Genomic DNA, 17,789 nt, shown 5'->3' on the forward strand with positions numbered 1-17,789 from the left:
AATTTTTAAACAATAGTTGACTTCAATAAAATAACCCAGCATGTTTGGTAAAAACATTTAACCCAACCAGCTGGGTCAAAATAACCCAGCATGTGTTCTGTCCAATATTTATCCAGCGCTGAGTTGCCAAATAGCCCAAGTTGGGTTGTTTTTAACCCAGTATTTTTTTTAAAGTGTAGGAGCGGATATGTTTCATCCAGTGTGTTTTGCGCAAAAAGGCCCTGGAGTTAAAGAGACGGGTTTTTAATGTTGCCATGCCTTCAGGACGCCCTTTATGTGACCCTCCAAAAGCCATTAGGAATATGTTTGGTGTTTACCACCAGCTACAGTCCACAGACAACGGCACGATTATGAATTCTGACTTAAACCCCTAAATCCACACAGAGGCAAAGCACAATAATGAAGCTTGTCGGCTCCGTCCACTATCCTCAAGCTAACTTTGAACTATGAATCCTATTTTGCATAAGCCTTATCTACATCTGTCCGCACAACTCACCATACTCATAGTAAGCTCACCATATGCTTTGAATGGTGTCATTTAAAAAAAAAAAAAAAAAAAAAATCAGAGCTTTGTGTGTACGTTGAATGTTTGTTTTTAATGCTCTCTTTTGATAAAAACAGACAAAACCTGCAAGGAACAAGCTAGGATTCATTTTACATTTCCTGTTATATCATCACCCCTCCAAAATGTCAAAGCAATATCAACAAACAACGTTCAGCAAACTCCAGCGGTCTGAGTGGTTTTAGTGATTTCGTAAGGAGTGTTTGCACACAAGCGTTTCAGCACGACCATGAACCACAAAGAAAACATGAACAAAAGACCAAGTCAATCTGCTGAACCACGACGGAATATTTCAGAGAGAGTTATTATTAGGATAGAACTGACGTAACAATAAGAGTCAGTCGAAATTGAAGGCTGATGTATCGTATCTGTGGAAACTAGAGCGCAGACAGAAACCGGCTGTAGAGGAGAAGTCAGACAAGCCAGAAACTGACAGGATGAATTTGTGAATCATGACATCAGACCACACACACATTCCCCTGTAGCAGGTTCATCGACATGTGCGGCATTCTTTCGCGTTTCGCTTTCCCTCCACTCACTCTGTATCTCGCTCTCTCACACTGCAGCACCACATCAAAGCTGGAAAACAACTTTTATGGTTTAGTCCCTCTCCAAACCAGATTTGCCAGCTCATTCTTCATTACACCTCCTTCAAGATTCTCTCCTGCGTATGATTTCAAAATCAACATGAAAGCAAAACTGACCCAATTTGCTTTCTTTATAAGCATTCCAGATCTTATTGTGCATGATTCACCATGATTCTCTAAAACAACTTTCTTTTTCAGCTCGTCACCAATCTCCCTTACATTTCATTTCACTTTTATTCCTTATTGCATATCTTGTTTTAATTGGAAATACATCAGACTATGGAACTAAAATGGGTTGTGAATGTAGGGCCCTAAGAACTGTTTTATTTTTTCCAAATTCATTTTTTTAACGGTTAATTTAAAAAAAAAAAAAAATATAATAATAAAAAAAATAATAATCAAAAAGCATGTCTAAGTAATTAAAAAAAATCATGAAACTTACACTATTTATTAGCAATTTATTAAAAGTGTAACAAAAATTAAATGTTTAGGCTCTATGAAATATGTTTTTCCCCTTAACCTCAGTTTTGTTTTTACTATAGTCTCTGTTTTAATTAATTTTCCGAATTTTATTTTATTGAATTCATTTAATTTTAATAATCAAAAGCATTTCTTCTTAATTTATTTAATAAAAATAATTTATTATTATTTTATTTCATTTTTTTTTTTTTTTTTAACATTTTTCTGGTAAATAAATTTTGGGAAATATTTTTTCTGTTAAATAATGCTTTAATAATACATTTATTAGTAGTAGTAGAACTCCAATTAAATTAAGTAATACATTTCTGTCACAATTTCTTCAAGTTAAACCAAACTTTTATTTGACGGGTTGCTCGAAGACCTTTAAGTTTCTGTTTGAATATTATATGACGATAGTTTTTCTCAGAAGAAATTGTAAACTCTCAGAAAAGTTCTAGAGATTATATGTGTGTTCATGTACTCGTATATTGAGGCGGAAGAGGCTAAAAACACAGCAGGCATTATATATGCTTCAGTATGTGTGATTGTAGTAAATAAAAATCATGCATCTGCACCATTTATTCACACAGAGACACAGAATATTTAGTATACTTAAAATATATTTAAAATACTTAATATTTACAGACACTAACATCGTGTTCTGATTTATGTGTACCAACCTTCTTTTGATTTATTCATCCAAAATGTGGCAAGATTTGTGACATTCCGTGTTATACAGTAAATTCCATTTTTATGACTGGATTCCGCAATTCCGTCCGTGTTTTCGGAAATCATAGGGCCCTACGAATGACATTTCATGTCGATTTCTGTCTTTTCAGATCATTCTGTTAGGATTTATTAACACTGGACTAAAGGGTTACTCAAATCAAGATCTTTTTTAGTTTATTTGGCTTAGGATTTAGAAAGGGCTTCCCCCTAAAATCTTACTGAGAGCTTTCCGAGCTAGATAAACTAAGGATATACACTACCGTTGACCTGAAATACCAACAAAGCCATAACTTCCCATAAATGGAAGTTAAACCCACTCCCTGACAAAGGAAAAGCTTTTAGGCCAGTAAAAGCCAGACATTATACTTTAATAACAAGGAATGGCGGTTAAAAAAGGAAGAATACCTTGCAAATCGTAAAGGGAAATATCTGCCTCGCCTGGTCAGCAGAAAGACAAGCTCAGCAGTATAAGAAGAAAAAGACACTGTCACACATAATCTATCAATTCACTTGAATTCACTCTGGCTTTTCAGATCGCATAGTCACACTTTTTTTTTTATTCAGATTGTGGGCTGAATCTGCATAAAACAAAAAGAACTGAGAGAAAAGCTAGATTACACTAAATAGGTATAACACCTTGTCTCAACCTTCATGACGCAACACACTGAAAGTGAAATACTTTGCATTAGAATGCAAAGGTTAGGATACAAACAGAGGAGAAAAGTATGATCTATAACTTCCACTGTTTAAAAGTTTGGGGTCAGATTGTTTTGTACACTTTTTCAGCAAGGATGCATTAAATTGATGGACTGTGAATGGATTTGGACTTGTGAACAGAAGATACTATCAACACTGACTGCATGGACTATAGAAGATCAGCTAGCAGATCATTAGCTCTGAAAACACACTGGCATACATTCAGCAACATCTTTCATTCCTAGTTTCTCTATGTCTAACTTGTTATTTCTTCAGAGGAATAGTTTTTCCACTCGCTATCGTATTCTTTCTCCATCAGGCAGGAATGAGACAATACACCGATGATCAAAGAAAGAAAAAACAATTACATTTCTCTGTCTAGAAGTATTGACATACAAAGCATTTTTTGTTATTGCTGTTAATTGGTTGGACGCTACATCTGAGGAACCAGAGCGAGCAAAATGTGCACATTTGTGCGTCATTTAAGGTGGTGATGCACATGGAGGCTCAGACGTTGTGTGATCAGCATCTGGCTTTGATTAAGTGGCAAGAAGTAAGCATTTTTCAAAAGTAGAAGAAACTAAAATGACCTCTTTGAGCTCGTTTCACTGCGTAAATCCAAGACGGCAGATAAGTTGACTGAAATATCTTTTATGAAGAGACTTCACTTAAAAAAGTTCACTTAAATTCTGTCAGTACTCATTCTCACATCATTCCAAATCTATGGTTTTATTTCTTCTGTAGAACACAAAATAAGACATTTTGAAGAATTTGAACCCCACTGAATTTTTTATATAGACGTTTTTCAAGACATATTTCAGAGTTTTATTTTTTTTTATCTGTGATGCTGATAAAGATAAATTAAAGCGACCTTTATTCATCTTCAGAATGCAAATTAAAAGAGAAGTCCACTTCCAAAACAAAGATTCACATATAATGTACTTATTTTTGAAGCTGAGGGAGAACATGAAATGGGAGTTTTTCGACATACCCTAACATGAACCAGAACAAAAACAGTCCAGGCAGAGTAAGACAAGACGAGCGTTTGACATTAAAAAGTATATAAATTGTATTATTTTTATGAAAATAACCAATCGTTTTGCTAGATAAGATCCTTCTTTCTCGACTGGGATTGTTTACAACCACATTTGGGATCGTTTGAAGCCGCATTTAAACTGCATTTTGGAAGTTCAAAATCGGGGCACCATATCAGTCCATTATATGGAGAAAAATCCGAAAGAAAGACATAAACATCTTGAATGACAAGGAGGTGAGTACATTATCTGTAAATCTTTGTTTTGGAAGTGGACTTCTCCTTTAAGATATTTTTGATGAACTCTGAGAGTTTTCTGACCCTGCACAGACAGTGATGCAACTGACACGTTCAGGCCCCAGAAAGATAGTTAGTACACTGTTAAAATAGTCCAGTGGTTCAACCAACTGAGCTTAATTTATGTTAAAAAACCCAAAATGAACTGATTCCAGGTATGAACCCAACACTGCTGTTGGAAGCACAGGTGTGTGGGTACGAATCCCCCAGTGGGTGGTGGCCGGCTCAAGCACACCGTCCCAACTGCAGGGGTGTTAGTGCCCATCTGGCACTAGCAGGTTCTGATGCCAGTTTGTGCCCACTAATGAGTTGTTTACAGCCCACATTGTGAAACTACATGCTCAAAAATTCACTTTGTCCTGTTTTTCAGTTCCCCATGCATTCTGGCTAGTTGAGAGAAACAGATACAGAACAAGATAAGAAAACCAAAGTACAAGAAAGTTCAAGATGAATTGTGCAATATCCACTCCACCTTAAGAAAACGCATGTGCACTATGGCTGTTGTGTTCGAGATTTTTTTTCTGACAGTGAATGAAAAATGTCTGCCATTTGTCAAAAACCAGACAGTCCCGCCACAAACTCACACCATTGTTTGAGCCAATTTTGCTGTGTTGGATGCTCAAACAAATATGGAGTCACTTCTCTGAGAAATCATGAATAAATGTACTTACAGGATTAGTTCAATCCTGAATTGAAATTTCCTGTTAATTTACTCATCCCCATGTCATCCAAGATGTTTATGTCTTTCTTTCTTCAGTCGAAAAGAAGTTAAGGTTTTTAAGGAAAACATTCCAGAATTTTTCTCCATATAGTGGGCTTCAATGGGGATCAATGGGTTGAACGTCCAAATTGTGGTTTCAATGCAGCTTTAAAGGACTCTACATGATCCCATCCAAGGAATAAGGTCCTTATCTAGAGTAATTTTCTAAAAAGATAAAAAAAAAATAATAATAATAATAATAATAAGTATAAACTTTTTAACCACAAATGCTTGTCTTGCACTAGCTCTGCGATGTGTATCTTTGTGCAAGTAATCTCGTTGGAAAGGTCATGCATGGTTAGTTCTTCGTCTGTGTACTCTGGTTCAAAAAGGTAGGGTATTCATTTTCCCTCCCAACTTCAAAATCATCCAAAATGGTTTTTACCTTGTTTGTAAAGGCACGTTTGCTTTGTAAACACGGGTCGGTACTTCAGTCTACGTCATGCTTGACCTTTCCAACGTGGTTATGTAATGCAAGCTAGTGCAAGACGAGCATTAGTGGCTAAAAAGTACAGAGATATTTATTTTTTTTTAGAAAATGACCAATTGTTCCACTAGATAAAAGCCTTATTCCTCAGCTGGGATTGTGTAGAGCCCTTTGAAGCTTCACTGAAACTGCAATTTGGACCTTCAACCCGTTGATCCCCACTGAAGTCCACTGGAGAAAAATCCTGGAATTTAACATCCTGTGGTGATCAGAACACACCCGAACAACAGAGGCCCGATTAACCAACACCCACACAGAACACTACACCAAACTCTACTGTACTGTTGTGGTAATCAGTTTCCTATGCTCATGTAAAGTATGAGCATTAAGTGTTATTTTGTATCTCTAAAAGAGTGAGACAAACAGCAGGCAGAGAAGATTATACAGACAAATAGCTGCAGAAGACACTACTGAGGATGCAGCGCATCAATCACACAGCACGCACACCGGCATCAGCAGACGCTCTCATACACATGCACAACATGACGAAACACCCAAACACAACAGCAGGAGAATACACTCACTTTACAGACACAAACATAATGAAACACCCAAACACACTAGAAAGAGAATATAGCACGTGATATGTCAGCAGTGTGCCAACACAACAATGAAGGACTTTTCTTTTAAACACAGAACAGAAATCTCACAACCTCTTGCCATACACACCCATATACACTGAGGGGGTTTCCCACTGGGAACCTACAGAGTAGACCAATCCACAACCCCAGTGAATTATAGCGGCAATATCTACTGCCTTCTGCTCAAGGGCCTGACAGCTTAATGATCTCTCCCACTCCCATTTTACACAAATGCGCACACACACTCTGCATTTCGGGCGCACACGTCAATTACATTACACACCACAAAAAGCAATCGTGATGCCATCCCCTCCTCGCTCATAAAGTATCCATTTCCAATAAGCTCTATGACATATGCCCCATAGTAAAAACAAAGAGTCACTCTACTGTTACTGTACACCACAGCACACACTTAAAAATTCACGAGTGACAAGAGCAAATAAAGAAAGTGTGACAGAAAGAATGAAAAATTTAAAGCTGAATAAAACAAACAAGGCAAAGAAAGATACAAAGGAACTTAGCAAAAGAATGAGTAAAAGGCAAAGAAAGAATAAGCAAACGAAAGAAGCAAATATACAAGAAAGTGTAAGAAAAGTAAAAACAGAAATGAAAAGAAAATGTAAGAACAAGAAAAAGGAAAAAATAACAGAGAGAGAACAATAGAGAGAGCAAAAAAGAAAGAAAATGCAAATGAGAAAGAATAAACTGGAGAAAAAAAAAACTAATGAGCAAAACAAGGAACAAAAAAAAAACACTGAAGGAAAGAGCGCAAGAAAGATCACAAGAAAAAGCGAATGAAAAGGTGAGTCAAAAGAGAAAAAAGAAGCAAAGAAACGAGGAGCAAAAGAAATCATGAAAGAAAGTGCAAAAAAAATGCAAAAGAAAGCAAAGGAAGAGCAAAAAAGAATGAGAGAGAACAAAAGCGCAAAAGCACGAAAAAGTGTGAGTGTGAAAGTGTAAGTGCAATGAAAAGTGTGAAAAAAAAATTAAGCATGAAAGACAAAGAAAGCATGTATGAAAGAGGGCAAAAGAAAGTGTAAAAAAAGTGTGAAAGAGAAATAACGTGCAAAAATAGAGAGTGAAAGAGTAAAAGTGTGAAAGAAAAAGTGCAAAAGAAAGTGAATGAAAGCTAAAAAAGAACAAGAAAGAATTAAAGCTGCAAGCAGCGATGAAAGGGCCCTCGCACCCGGGCTCACCGCCGATCGGAGGCGAATGGTGGGCACTATGCTTTTCACATAGTAAATTTAGGAGGAATATGTCAAAGTCATTTATATGTGCCAAACTTCCTGCTGCCAGTTGGTGGCGCTATGTCTATAACTGAATATTGGCATGTAGATGTGTTTAGGCCAGAAGTTTTGTCAAATATATGAAGTTTGGTGCAGATTGAACACAGTATGCTTGAGCTAGTGTAAGACATTACATATCTTGCTGCCAACAGGTGGCGCTATGATTATATCTGAATATTGGTCTTTAGATGTCTTCAGGCAAGTACTCTTACCAAATATGTGAAGTTTGGTTCAGATCAGACATTGCATGTTTAAGTTAATGTAAAATAAGTCATTTCCTGTTGCCAATAGGTGGCGCTATGATAATAACTGAATATTGGCCTCTAGATGTGTTCAGGCCAGGACTCTTATCGAACATGTGAAGTTTGGGGCAGATCGGGCATTGTATGGCTGAGTTATAACAGCTTCTATTCCCATGGCGAAACATCGAACTTTGTCAGGCCGCCACGGACACGCCCTTCAATGAAAACTCAAGATCTTCACAATTTAACATCGCAAAGGCCTTTAGATTAGACTGACCATATATAATGTTGATTTCATGAAATCTGTAGGAGGAGTTTCTCACAGCGTAAAACATGTCACTTCCTGTTACCAGCAGGTGGCGCTATAACTATACCTGAATATGGTCATGGATATGTGTTCAGGACCAGAGTCTTATCATACATGTGAAGTTTGTGGCAGATCAGATATTGTATGGCTGAGTTATAACAACTTCCTTTTTCATGGCGAATCATCGAAGTTTGACAGGCTGCCACGGACACACCCTCCAGTGAAAACTCTAGATCTTCGCAATTTAACGTCACAAAGGCCTTTAGATTAGACTGACCAAATTTGGTGTTGATCTGAATAAATCTCTAGGAGGAGTTCGTTCAAGTACGATGCCTGGAAATGGCAAAAATGAGACAAAATTTGCTGGAAAAATAAAAAATAACCGACTTCCGGTTGGTTTTCGGATTTTGCCCCAAGAGACTTTTTTGTAGGTATTGGTGTGTTACATGTGTGTACCAATTTGCATACATGTACGTGAAACGTAGCTCAAGGCGCACTCCGCTGAAAGTGTATAGGTGGCGCTATCGAGCCATTTTGCCACACCCACTTCTGAAACCCATATCAGATGTAAATTTTCGCCGGTTCTGGTGCGTGTGCAAAGTTTCATGACTTTTCGTGCATGTTTAGGCCCTCAAAAATGCGATTCATTTTGGAGAAGAAGAAGAAGAAAAATAATAATAATAATAATAATAATAAACAGAGCAATTCCAAGAGGGTCCTCGCACCACCGGTGCTCGGGCCCTAATAAAAGTGCAAAAAAGGAAAGCATGAATGAAAGTGTGCAAAGGAAAGTATGAAAAACAAGTTAAGTGTGAAAGACAAAGAAAGTATGTATGAAAGAAAGGGCAAATGAACGTGCAACAGAATGTGCAAGAGAAATAATGCACAAAAAAAGTGAAAGAAAAATTGTGAAAGAAAAAGTGAAGGAAAGAGCAAAAAAGAATGCGCAAAAGAACAAAAAAAAAGGAAGGAGTGTAAAGGAAAGTGCGAAAGATATAAGCATGAAAGACGAAGGTATGAAAGAGAGGGCAAAAGGAAGTGTAACAACAGCATAAAAGAAATAATGTGCAAAAAAGAAAGTCTGAAAGAAAGTAAAAGTGTGAAAAAAGAGTGCTAAAGAGAGTGAAAAAGAATAAAAGCGCAGAAAAAGGAAAGCATGAAAGAGTGTGAGTGTGAAAAAGTGCAAAAAAACTGCAGTTTGAGCGCAAAGGAAGGTGTAAAAGAGAAATTAAGAAAGTGTGTTTGAAAAAGGGCAAAAGAGAGCAACAGAAAGTGTAAAACAAATAATGTGCAAAAAATGAAAGAATGAAAGTACGAAAGTGTAAAAAAAGAAAGCACATAAGAGTGCAAGTGCAAAAAAAAAAAAAAGTGTGAGTGCGAAAGAGACATTAAGCATGCAAGAAAGAATGTATGAAAGAAAGAGCAAAAGAAAGTGCAACAAAGTGTAAAAAAGAGAAATAATGTGCAAAATACAAAAGTGTGAAAGTGCAAAAGAAAGCGTGAAAGAAAGCAAAAAAGGAGCAAATGAAAGTGACAGTGCGAAAGAAAAAAGGCCTCTGTAATAAGGAGATGGACACATGAGTGTCTTCGGGCAGACAGCAGCATGTGACTCATTACAGACAGAGGCTGGAAGAGCTTTGTGTTCCTGTTAGAGAGTCACCATATGAAAACAAACACAGCTCTAGCGAGGCAGAGAACAGCTCGAAACGAACTCAGGTCAACAAACACACAGACATTTGAGGGAAAAAAACTCCCAAGGAAACCACAGCGGGACAGGTAAACTAAACATTTCTGTCTCTGGTATTCTGAAGGAACGCGGCCCTGCGCTGCTCACAGCACACAATATGACGGCACACATTTGCTTCATGCTTCACAGAGCCGACAGAGCGGGCGGCAGTGAAGGGATGAAAAGGCTTACTGCAAACATCCTGCTGCTGTATCAGAGACGGGAAAACACACAGCGGGCTGCTGACCGGCCTCCTCCGGTTCAAACGGGTGTAACTACTGGCTACTGGAATCCATCCAATGCATCATCTGTGTTGAGTAAATACAACAACTACATCTAAAGTTCAAAACAATAATGAAGACAATGACCTCATATCTTCTTGTAAAACATTATTTCGGATGCTAGTGGTGTTTGCATACAGTTTGTTTAATCGAAATGTGCCTGTCCCAAAAACACCTCCCTCAAAATAAACATTAAACGTTCTTGCATGGCTCACAAAACAAAACTCACAATTAAAAACACCACAAATTCATAGTTGAGACATGAGAAAGGAAGTTGTTTTACAATAGGGCTGTTTGTGTTTGAAATGCATGACATCACTGGTTGGACATCCACAGTCCACCACTGGATTCACAGCAGCGGTTGGTGGAGCACAAAATGGCAGCCGCCTCCAGCGGTGTCACATCGCACATCTAGCTATCACTGTTCTTTACATCATATACAACCGCATTGCATTACCAGATTGTTTCCAAACCTGCACGCCCACAATTTTGATCTCAAAACAAGTGAACTGACCCATCTACATAGAAAAATCCAAGCTTTAGTACACATACATTTATATATAAAGTGCACTTTTATATGTAATGCGATTAATCACGAATAATCGATCTGACAACACGATTAATCACATCCCAAATAAGTTTGTTTACGTAAATTCCTTATAAAGTGCTGTCAAATCAATTATTCGTGATTAATCACATTCAAAATAAATGTTTACATAAATCGCGATTGATCATTTTGACAGCACTTCTACATTATATGAAGTGTTGTCAAATCAATTATTTGTGATTAATCGCATTATATATAAGTGCTGTCAAATTGATTCATCACGATTAATCGCATCCGAAATAAAAATTTGTTTACATAAATTGCGATTTTTTGATGTCACATGACTTATATATAAAGTGCTTTCAAATCGATTATTCGCAATTAATCACATCTAAAATAAAAATGTTTACATAAATCATGATCAATCGATTTGACAGCACTTATACAGTATATAGTGTTGTCAAAATCAATTATTCGTCATTAATGGCATTATATATATATATATATATATATATATATATATATATAGATATATATATATAGATAGATATAGATATATATATAGATATAGATATAGATATAGATATATATCTATATATATATATATATATATATATATATATATATATATATATATATATATATATATATATATATATATATATATATATATATATATATATATATATATATATCTATATATATATATATATATATATATATATATATATATATATATATATATATATATATATATATATATATATATAAGTGCACTTTATATATAAGTGCGGTCTAATCGATTAAATCATGATTAATCGCATCCCAAATAAAAATATTATACATAAACTGCAATTAATTTATTTGACATCACATATATACACTACCGTTCAAAAGTTTGGGGTCAGTACATTTTTATTGTTTTTTTTTTTTTTTTTTTTTTTTTTTTAAGAAATTAATACTTTTATTCACCAAGGATGTATTAAGTTAATAATTAAAAGTTTATTAAAAGTTAATAATAAATAATTTACATTGTTATAAAATATTTATATTTTGAATAAACACTGTACTTTTTAAACTTGTTATTCATGAAAGAATCCTGAAAAAAAAAAAAAAAAAAATCACAGGTTCCAAAAAATATTTGGCAGCACAACTGTTGATATTATCCAACATTGATCATTCTAATAATAAAAATTCAGCTTTTCATCACAGGAATAAATTCTATTTTAAAGTATGTTAAAATAAAAAACATTATTTTATATTGTAAAAAACATTTTGCAATATTACTGTTTTTTTTCTATATTTTTAATCAAATAAATGCAGCCTTGATGAGCATAAGAGACTTCTTTAAAGACTATTACAAGTCTTACTGACCCCAAACTTTTGAACGGTAGTGTATATATATATATAATGCTGTCAGAATAGATTATTTGCAATTAATCGCATTCCAAATTTTTTAATTGTTTACATAAATCGCAATTAACTGATTTGACAGCACTTACACAGCATATAAAGTGATGTCAAATCGATTATACGATTAATCACATTATATATAAGTGCACTTTATACATAAGTCCTGTCAAATCAATTAAATCGCAAAAAAATGCATCCCAAATAAAAGTTTGTTTACATAAATTGCAATTAATTGATTTTACATAACTTGTATATAAAGTGCTGTAAAATTGATTATTCACAATTAATCGCATCCAGAATAAAAGTTTTACATAAATCGCAATTAACCGATTTGACAGCACTCATACAGCATATAAAGTGTTGTCAAATCGATTATTCACGATTAATCACATCAAAAATAAAAATGTTTACATAAAATTGTGACTAATTGATTTGACAGCACCTACATATAAAGTGCTGTTAAAATCGATTAATTGTGATTAATCGCATCCAAAATAAAAGTTTGTGTTTACATAATATATGAGTGTGTGCTGTACATATGTATATATAAATACACACAGTACACGCATATTTTATGTAAACACAAACTTTATTTAGGATGTGATTAATCTTGATTAATCCATTCAGCCTAATCATATTAATAGCAATAATGTACAAAACATAAAAACAGTACTGCATCCCTAGCAGACGTTTGTGATTAATATAGACCCAAAGTACACGCTATGTATTCAGTGCAGGTAATTTAATCCTTAGTGAAACAAGATTTGTATTCTGTGTTATTGCATGAGACATGTATGAAATGTTGAGAATCGCTGGCCAAGGCTTACTAAAGGAAAGGCTGTTTGACATCAATCAGTGTACGAGTCCATTAAGGCCCTCTGGTGGGCCATAAAGCCTCAAATCATGTGACCGATGACTGTCCACTCCTCACATCAATATATGAACCTCCACTTGGATGGGTTTTTGAAAAAAACAAAACAAAACAAATCAGTGCCATTGTCCTTTACAATCCAAAACCTTCTGGAAACAGAAATGTAATGCTGTTATATAACCACAATGAGAAAAATCTCAATTTTTTTTTCTGCAGGATATTATGGATTGTTAATATGCAAATGTCTTGAACCTGCTTTCCCACAGAAGATCAGCAAAAGCCCTTATTAATATTTCAGTGATTTTAAGTATGCTTGACCCTATTAGGAGGACTGAAGTGACTTACAAAACACAAATGTGACACAATCACTACATTCATCTGGTGTGCATTACAGTCTCAAATCAAATGTTTAAGAGGGTCAAATGATAATTTAGGCAATTAAAATGCAGGATTAAAAGTTTCTTAGGAAGAAATCTTCAAATATGCAAACTACTTTACGCTTTACGTTTTAGAGCAATATCAAAAATCAGACACAAACAGATTTTATCTAGCAGTTAAATTTAATTTTAAGGATTTAATTTAACTTTAAGGTCAAATTTCATCACATCTAACACGGTTATATAACCACAAAAAAAGTGTAAAAAATGACATAGCAAAGGATGTGATGAATTAAAGCTTTCATAATGGCACTTACACAACAAAAGTTCTCTTCCTGTTTCTTTCTGTACCTGATAACAGGTGGAATGCAGATATGTGTCAGTTTCACCCCAACCTGTCTGACGGGTCCCGCCCAGAGAGCAGGTGTGTGGTGTGTTACATATACAGTAAGTCCACAGTTTGCTACTGGAGCAGTGTTGTAATCCCTGGTATTCAGGAGTGAATGCGCCGGCGCCACAGTAGTGCAGGTCAGTGCCAGTGCAGCGTCACAATCTACTCTCCGTTCCCTCCATTTAAGGCTTCAGATTAAAAGATGGGCCAGTTGAATTCAGGGGTTTTTAAGCACCACTTCTTAGGAAAGTGTATCCGTTTCAAAGGCATTTTGTAGAGAGCAGCTTCGTGTACGAGATAAGATATGCGAACTATTACGCACAAGAGACAAAAGCAAGGACAGAAAAACAGAGATAATGTCAGAAGAGACCAGTTAGGCAAGATTCCTGACGTTCCAGAGCGCGTAGCGCAAACAGAGGGCATGGAGACGCGTAAACATTCACCAGAACATTCCAGAGCTCTTCTACCGAGTGTTAAGCAAACAGGTGTCATGTGAAGCTTCTGGCACTTTGGATATTTTAGTCAGCCATGTCTCATTTATTCGCTTAGAGAAGCCAAATTTCCTTCTGATCCTCCTTAGGATCAGGTGTTGACTCAAATGAACAAACAAGCAACACAACCATTCTCCTAGGATAGGAGACTCACAGCAAAAAGTGAAGAGGAAAACATATGACACACACACAAAAAGGTAGGAAGTAAAAGAATCAGGAAATGACACTGAGGAAGTGACACCGGTCAGGGCTAAACAGCAGAAAGGGCTCATCATGTTGTCTCTGCCTGGACTTCAAACTTTCTCAGCATCTGTTTCACAAGTGCTGCAGTATCTGAGTCAGCAAACGGTATTAAATTGAACGCAGCTTATGCCAAACATTTTCCCCACCTCAGCTCTTGAACTTTACTCCGGGTCTATTTCAGCAAAGTACCAACAAATTAACTTAAAATACCATCAGAGTGAAGTTAAAGCCTCTACATTATTTATTATGGTTTAAATATAGATTCTTACATTTTTGCACATCAGTACAGATCTATTTTAAGTTATACATCAGCATTTACAGCACTTATTTGTGAGTTTCAGAACAGTATTTTCCCATATGAGCACCAAAGCTCAACATGACTAGGCTTATTACAATTAGCTTTTTTAAAAAAACAACAATATTAAAAGTTTTAATTGAATTAAATATATTTTAAAAATTATATTATTTTAACTAATTTCCAAAGCAATGTTTCTCATTTTCAATTAGTTTCCATTAATGTACTAAAATAAAAAATAAAATAAAATAAAAAAAATTACAAAACCATTCAACAAAATTACTAAAGCTTTAACTAAAAATTAAAATATAAACAATATAAAAACTAACTGTGACAACTGCTAGGCCACAGCTCCAACAGAGAATGAGAATACAATGCAGGCTGGACTCAAACCATATTTTCCCATATGAGCACCAAAGCTCCACATGACCAGGCTTATTACAGTTAACAAAAAAAAAAAAAAAAATGTAGTTACATGAAAAATGACAAAAACACTCAACAAAATTACTAAAAATGAAAACAGAAAAAAAAAAAAAAAAACTGTGATAACTGCTAGGCCACAGCTCCAACAGAGAATGAGATTTCAATACAATGCAGGCTGGACTCAAACCTGTATTTCCCATATGAGCACCAAAGCTCAACATGACAATGCTTATTACATTTCATTTAAAAAGAAAGTGAATTCAAATAAACTTCAAAATAAAATAAAATTTATCTTATTAAATGATTTATATTATTTTAACTAATTTAGGCAACATAATTTAATGTACTAAAATAACTAAAACCAACTATAAAAATACTATATACACATATTTAAAAAAATACTACCAAAAATGACAAAAACGCTCAACAAAATTACTAAAGCTTTTACTGCAAATGAAAACATAACAATATAAAAACAAACTGTGATAACTGCTAGGCCACAGCTCCAACGGAGAATGAGATTTGAATACAATGCAGGCTGGACGCAAACCATATTTTCCCATATGAGCACCAAAGCTCAACATTACCAGGCTCATTACAGTTAACAAAAAATAAATAAATAAAAAAAGTTTGGTTTATGAGAATTAAAATAAAGTTAAAAAAAAAAAAACATAATAACATTTACTTATTTAAAAAATAATAACAAAAACGACAAAAACACTCAGGAAAAGCTTTCACTAAAAATGAAAACAGACAAAATAAAAACAAACGGTTATAACTGCTAGGCCACAGCTCTAACAGAGAATGAAATTTATGGGCTTTCGTACCAGAGAAACCTTTTCATAGTTCCTAGAGCTACAGGCAGAAGTTCCCGCTTTCTGGCGTGTTCGCACCGCAGGAATTAGGAACGTATTTTGGTTTCTTCTTCTCTTAACCTTGATGACTTGTAACACTGCAAGTTGTCATAGGAGATTTAGTCAGATTTTTGTGCTCTTTCAGTCGCGTAAATTGTGTGTTTACATTACATCTCTGTTATCACGAAACCCATGACACACAACAAAAACAGCTCCGATTATGGCGTCCTCCATTCACTTTTGTAAATGGTGCGCATAAAGATGCCGCTGTCAGCCACTTCAGAGTTACTGCTGCCGGTGCGAATGCAACCAGAAAAATTGGCCCAAGGGAGAAATTGGTTCTCTAGGAACCACCATGCTGGCTAGTTCTTAGAACTATGCAGTGTAAAAGCATCTTTTGAATACAGTGCAGGCTGGACTCAAACCTGCATTTTCCATATGAGCGCCAAGGCTCAATGTTAACCACTAAGCCACATCTCCAACAGAGGCCTCTCTGAATGCATTGAACAGATGAGGTAATGCATCAACCCAGATGTATACTGAGTGAAAAGGAAGATGCCAGTAAGCAAGAAAGGAAGGAAAGCCTAAAGTTAGAGGAAAAAAAAGTAGTAAAAATGAGGCGATGCAGCAGGGACAAAAAACGTGTAAGAGTGAAGGAGAGATGCTGCAGTCTGCACTTTTCAAATGAGGACAACGTGCTCCACAGAGAGATCTAATTGCAATACCTGGCAACAGGACTGATTCAATTAGGTAATGTAGGAAAGAGTCTGTGTGTGTATATGCAGGGCAGCTCATCGATGTAACATGAGATGACTTCAAGGTAAACTTCTCCAAACAAAACAGGCAGAGAAAGGCTAAAATATAAACAGCAGAAAGTGAAAGGGATGGTTTACTAAAAAAATGAATATTTTGTCATGATGTTACCTTTTCTCTTACAATGACATACAACCACCTCAAGCTCCAACATGGACAAAAATAGCTTTATAAATTTCAAGTCTTCTGAAGTCATACAACAGCTTTGTGTGAGGAAAAGACCAAAATATAAGAGGTTTTAGGAACTCAATCAACCAGTTCATAGAATGCAGCTATAAATGATTCATTTATTATGTATTTCTCTACTTTCAAGAAAACTCTGTGACCCAGTGATTGGTAAAATGTCAAAATGTCAGTTGTTAAAAAAAAAAAAAAAAAAAACACGTTTTGAAAATCAGAAAGTCAAACTATTTTGAGAAAAAAAAAAAAAAAAAAAATTTGGTTACGTGAATTAAAATAAACTTTAAAATAAAATATTTTTTAAAAATTAGCATATTTACATAGTTTAAAAATTACAAAATAAAAAAAAACAATATGAGAAAGTTTAGTTTAATGAATAAAAATAAAAAAAAAATTGTAATTTTTTTTAATAGTTAGTTTTTTTAAATTATCATTTTCCATATTTAAAAAAATAAATAAATAAATAAAAAAACACAACAACATAGAAAAGTTTAGTTATGTGAATTAAAACTAAAAAAAAAAAAAAAATCAAATTAACATATTTACATATTTAAAAAATAATAATAATAAAAATGACAATGTGAATTAAAATAAACTTTAAAATAATTTATTTTTTTTTTTTTTTTTTTCAAATGAACATATTTACATATTTAAAAAAAATAATAATAAACAAATGACAAAAACACTCAACAGAATTACTAAAGCTTTCACTAAAAACAAAAACAGACAATATAAAAACAAATTGCGATAACTGCTAGGCCACAGCTCCAACAAAGAATGAGATTTGAATACAATGCAGGCTGGACTCAAACCATATTTTCCCATATGAGCACCAAAGCTCAACATGACCAGGATTAT

At 34.6% G+C, this 17,789-nt stretch overlaps 1 protein-coding gene across 1 annotated transcript in view; it reads right to left on the reverse strand.

The window, feature by feature from the left end:
• Positions 1-17,789, reverse strand: part of magi1b (membrane associated guanylate kinase, WW and PDZ domain containing 1b) — a 181,387-nt gene that overhangs the window by 146,507 nt on the left and 17,091 nt on the right.

The sequence above is a fragment of the Labeo rohita genome, chromosome 11 (assembly GCF_022985175.1).
Source record: "Labeo rohita strain BAU-BD-2019 chromosome 11, IGBB_LRoh.1.0, whole genome shotgun sequence".
In the NCBI taxonomy this organism is placed as follows: Eukaryota; Metazoa; Chordata; class Actinopteri; order Cypriniformes; family Cyprinidae; genus Labeo; species Labeo rohita.